Source organism: Zeugodacus cucurbitae, chromosome 5, assembly GCF_028554725.1.
Source record: "Zeugodacus cucurbitae isolate PBARC_wt_2022May chromosome 5, idZeuCucr1.2, whole genome shotgun sequence".
Lineage (NCBI taxonomy): Eukaryota > Metazoa > Arthropoda > Insecta > Diptera > Tephritidae > Zeugodacus > Zeugodacus cucurbitae.
This window is the reverse complement of record NC_071670.1, coordinates 8,000,150-8,006,568: the sequence shown is the minus strand read 5'-3', so window position 1 is coordinate 8,006,568 and position 6,419 is coordinate 8,000,150.

Genomic DNA, 6,419 nt, shown 5'->3' with positions numbered 1-6,419 from the left:
TATCCATAACTTATTTAAAAAATTTCAAAAATATTTAAATATTTTTTATTATATTTCAAGCAAAATTTACGTAATGGTTTGTATTTTTTCGTAAATTGAAGAATTTTTTGAAGTAAAAAAATATTCGTATTTAGAAAAAATTAAGAAAAAATTTACCAACATATTTATACAAAACTTCTTCAAAAATTAACAAAAATATTTAAATATTTTTTTTTAATCATTTGAAAAAAAAATTACGCAATTATTTATATTATTTCGTAAATTTACAAAATTTTATTTTGCTTGTTGTAGTAAAAAAATGTTGATATTTAGAAAAAATTAAAAAAAATTTACCAGAATATCTATTCAAAACTTTTTCAAAAATTAACAAAAATATTTAAATATTTTTTATTAAATTTCAAACAAAATTTACGCAATTGTTTATAATTTTTTCGTACATTTACGAAATTGTATTTTATTTTTTGTAGTAAAAAAAATTTCATATTAAAAACAGTTATGAAAATCATTGCCAAAATATTCAAAACTTTAAAAAAAATTTCAAAACATATTTAAATATTTTTAATCAAACTTCAAAAAAAAAATTCATGGAATTATTTATATATTTTTCGTAAATTTACGAAATTTTATTTAATTTTTTTATAGGTAAACGTTATTTCAATTAGAAAAAGTTAAGAAAAAAATGTACCAAAATATGTATTCAAAACTTTTTCAAAAATAAAACATTAAAAAAATTAGTTATTTATGTCCATAACCTCAATTGGATGCAAAACATCCAAATAATAATTTTATGTTCAAAAAAAATACTGTCGTGATATTTTTCCTTTCCTTATCACCTGAAATCAAAACAACAATTTTGTTAATTTTTCAAATTTTTATTTATTATTTATTTATCTGTATCGCATTCACCTGAATCACTTCATTGATTAAACATTACTACTTGCTTAACGCTTATCGGCCACTAAGTAAGTTTCAGCACAAGTTTCTTTTATATTATTTGATATTTTTTTTGTTATCAAACATTACAACTTAGCACATCAGCATATTGCTATCTCCATCTTACAACACGCTCAAATCTTCATTAGCTTTGCAGTTTATCAAAATTACAAAAGTTGCCATCATACCATAACGGAATATGTATTAGCGCACTATAACTAGAGTTATTTAACTTTTATTTATTTTTTTATTCATAATATATTTATATGCTATATATAAACATATATGTATGTATATATTAATGTATAAGTGTATGTATGTATACAAATATCGTTTTAATATATCTTTTGTCACATGCATTACAAGTATTTTGTTTAAATATTTATTAGTCATTAAACGATTTAGTAGGCAATGCATATAATTTTCACATGACGGTATATTGTATTTTTTTCTATTTTTTATTTTTTTTTGTTTTGTAATTTAATTTATTTTTATTCAAATTTACTTTGAATATATTTATTTATTTATATTTTTATATATATCTATATATACATTTTTTATTCAAATTTATTTTGAATATAATAAAATATATAATTTTGTTTTATTTTAGTATACATTTATATATTTATAGTTATTTTTAGCTGGTTATATATATGTATATGTGTGTGTAAATCGTAAAAAAGAGCGAAGCAGAAATTTGTTTTATACTTTTTGTTTTTGTTGTAAAATTTATTTGTATTATATATATTTTTTCATTGTTATTATTATTCTTTTTTTTAATTTTTATCCTTCTTTTGTGTTATTTTATTATTAATATTTTATGATTATTTTGTATTTTATTTCAATTTATTTTATTATAAATAATTTTCTTATTTTATTTTATTTTTTAATTTAATTTAATTTTTTACTTTATTAATATTATTTCATCTTAATTTCTCAATTTATTTATTATTTTTTATTTAAAAATTTTATTAAAATTTAATTTAATTATTTTATTTTAATTTATATATTTATTCATTATATTTGATTTTATTTATTTTTTATTTATTTCATTTCATTTCATTATTTTTTTATTATTTTTTTTCATTGTTATTATTATTGTTTTTTTTTTAATTTTTTCCTTCTTATTATTATTTTGTATTTTATTTCAATTTATTTTATTATAAAGAATTTTTTAATATATTTTATTTTTTAATTTAATTTAATTTTTTACTTTTCTAATGTTATTTCATCTTAATTTCTCAGTTTATTTATTGTTTTTTTTTAAATTTAATTAAAATTTAATTTAATTCTTTTATTTTAATTTATATATTTATTGATTATTTATGATTTTCTTTTTTTATTTCATTTATTTAACTGTTTTTCCTTTTTTATTTTATTTTATTTTATATTACTTATTATATTTTATTTTATATTTTAATTTAATTTAATTCTTTTATTTTAATTTATATATTTATTCTTTATATTTGATTTTATTTATTTTTTTTTTTATTTTATTTTATTTCATTTCATTTCATTTCATTATTTTTTTTATAATTTTTTTTTTCATTGCTATTATTATTCTTTTTTTTTTAATTTTTTCCTTCTTATGTGTTATTTTATTATCAATATTTTATGATTATTTTGTATTTTATTTCAATTTATTTTATTATAAAGAAGTTTTTATTTAATTACATTTTTTAATTTAATTTAATTCTTTTATTTTAATTCATATATTTATTCATTATATTTGATTTTATTTATTTTTTTATTTCATTTATTTAACTGTTTTTCCTTTTTTTCTTTAATTTAATTTAATCTCATTTTATTTTATTTTATTTTATTTTATTTTATTTTATTTTATTTTATTTTATTTTATTTTATTTTATTTTATTTTATTTTATTTTATTTCATTTTATTTTTTACTCTCAACCCCTAAAAGTATACTATGAATAACTGCCTTTGGCATTACTTATTACGCGCACTGTCATACCAGTGGTATTATTTTCATATTCTTTTATCATTATTTTTAGATTTTTATAAAAACAAACAGTTGTTGTTGTATTTTATATTAATATCTTTTTATAAAATTACAAATACATGCCTCATTCAATTTACTCTTCAATTATTGCTAAAACTCATTTCAATTACATTACTGCATTACATTACCGTTACTTATCCTTTACATTCACATTTCAACTACACCTACAGCAGTTAACCGTTTATAGTTTTATAAAATATTGCGTTTACTAACCAGTCTATTGTAAATGCATGGCATTAGTTAGGATGCTTGTTCTTCATTACTTTGAAACTGTATTTTTTATTGCATAGTTTTAGGCTACGCTTATTGAGTTAGACGACAATTTATAATTGTAAGTTATGCTTGTTTGTTGGTATGTATATATGTATGTATGTATGTAAGTAAGTTTGTATAAATTATTGTATGAAATATTTTACCGTTATTTTCGTATTGTATTTTAGCTGCTTACTGTTATTTAAATATTAGTATACGTCAGTTGTATTGAATATGTGTTTGCTTGATTTGATTACCAGTTGCTTGACTTACACTAGGAATAAAGAAAATATAAAGAGATTTGAAAGTAGATTACTTGCACCTGAATTACTAACTCTTTTTTTGGCGTTCTCTGTTGCTTACATATACTGATTTTCATGATTGATTTATTTAATACTATTGCGTACATTTTGCTCACTCGCTTGACACGTGCTTGATGGCATTTTTTTTTTATCTAAATTTTTAAAGGTTTACTCTTTCTTAATCACTCTTAATGGCGGACAGTATTTGCAAATTTTTTTTTTTGCCTTTGTTCTTTGTATTTTTAAGTGATTGTTTAACATTTCCATGCTTGTTTGCTAATTATATCTCACTCAAGCTTATCAATTATTGAAATTGTGGTTTTAGCTGGCTTTTACATTTCAGTATTCGACTTTCTATTGCAAATTTGTGAAGACCATTATGTTTATTTATGCTTGAGGGTTATAAAAAATGATTGAAACTAAATCGACAATGATTGAGAAAGTATATCCACTTAATTACATAAAAATATCTTAAATATTGATCTATATTTGTATAATAAAGACAATCGGACCGACGAAAATTTTTCTATTCGGTTTAGGAGGGTTAGATGAAGGTCGAGGGGTTTGTGGATGTAAGAGTCCAATTTGTAAGACACTCATTTTCAAGCAGAGCCAATAGGACATACAATTCATTTCATTTATCAAATTTCATACAAATCGGTCCAATAGCTTGTGAAATATGATCTATCTGCAAAAAGTGGGCGTGGTCACGTCCCTTGCTTGATTTTGGAACTGATTCTGTGTATTGTTTTTAATTCAAACATTTTTGATTGCTTATTCAACTCATTTTATTGCCACACTAGTCTAAATTTTCTGTGCTTGACAGTTTGCTTGAGTGCATTTTTTCAACCTCTGCTTGAGCGCTCTATTTTTTCTTCTGCTCTTACTTTACTTTATAATTTTAGCCTTCAGTGCATTTCAATTTTTTTGTTTCAAAAAGTGCAAGTCCTTAGCTATTTCAGTCAATCATGTTACGCTCAGTGTTCGCTTGTATAAAATGCTTGAATAACTGTAGTCTTTTTACTTTATTATCTGCGATCTAAAATTTACTCTGTAGTATCAAAAAGTGTAAGTTGAAGACTATTTGGTTGTAGTTTTAGTTTCCCTATTTACTTGGCCATTCAGTTACTTGTTTATTCTACATCAATCATTTGTTTATTATACTTTTTTATTGTTTACTGACTTTGGTTGCTTTAAATTTCGCCGCTTCTGCGTTTACAAAGTAAATTCGCTTTCTCAAAGTAAAAAATTTCATGCTTCCCTAGATTTTGATTTTGTCACAATTTTTTCACAATACTACTATGTTGCTTGACAATCATTTTTTGGTTATTTATTTGCTGTTTTAGTCGAAAAAGTTTTGTTTCTAATTCAAATTTCTAGTTATTTTTAGTTCTCTTCTTAGTAAAATTGTTTATTTTTTTATTTCAAGCACACTGTTGCTCTAAATTGCTTGTCTATATGCTTGAGTTGCTTAATTTTCTGCTTGCTTGAGTTGTGTTTTAATGTTAGTCTTGTTTGAAGTTCGTATATTCACTGCTTATTTGTCATTAAATCTTATTTTCTTATCAAAAGTGGAGAGTTTTATTTAATTCATTAAGAGCCTGCTTATTATGCTTGATTGATTGATTGTTGGAATCTAGAATTTCTTTTTATTGATTTCATTTCATTGGTAAAAATTTTAGTTTTTATAAAAATTGTAAAGATTATATTTTAAAAGTTGTTGTTGTTTTTTATTTTTATTTGCTGTATGATCATTGTCGCACTATTTATTTATGCCTTAAAAGTACTTCAAATTTCTTGAAAATAGTCATACTCTTTTGCTGCTGTATTTAATTCTTTCCATTTTCTTTAGTTGAATATTTACTTAATGTAAACTTTTTTTTTTAATTTTCATATAATGTTTCTTGTTATTTTTGGTTTAGTCAAGCAATTCGAGGGTTGCCACACATTTTTAATTATGTTAAGTTTTTTAGCCTTTCATTAGATTCTCAACAAAAATTAAAACAATTTAGTTTCTACCTATTTTTTTTAGATATCTGTTCCTTACACTTCAAATAATGTTTTAGCAAAAAAGATTTAGCAAAATTTTTAAAATTGCAAAATTCTAAATATAAACCCAAAAAAATATCTCAACTTTTTTTTGAAAAATTTGAATTTTGAAATTTAAAATATTTAAAAATTTTAAAACAACAAACAATTTTGAATAATGATTTATGAAAGTTTTCAAATATTATTAAAAAAAAAACCGATAGCGTTTAGAATTTTCCTAAATTAAAAAAAAAAAATTGTTACAAACAGTTTTGAAAATTTTCAAAAGCATTATAAAATAGAAAGGATTATTATTTTAAATTTTTTACTATATTCTTTTTTAGCAAAAAATACGAGATATTAATCCGACATTTCTTAAAATTTATCCGTAAATTTTTAATTTTTATTTTTTTTTTATAAAATTTTTTTATATTAAAAACTTTCAAAAATTATGAAAATTTTAAATTTTTCGAAAATTGATTGATATCTATTGAAAATTGTGTTCACAAAATGTGCTTTAATTTTTAAAATTTTGATTTTTTTATATTTTTTTTTAAATTTTGTAAATTTAAAAATAGTCAAAAATTATGAAAATTGCATATAACTTTCTAAAATTTATATTTCTTTTAAAAGTGATTTTCTGAAAATATTATTATATATAGTTTTGAAATTATTGCAGAATTTTGAATATTTTCGCACGTAATGAATAGTTTCTATTTTTGACATTTTTTAATTTTTAAATTTGAAATAAAACTTTTAAATTTTCCTAATTATCCTCTCTCATATTTTTTCAATTTCAAAAAAATAAAAATAATTATTATTATTGTTTTCAAAATTGTTTTTGAAAATGTTCTCAAATTGTCAATTTATTAATTTTTCTAAAA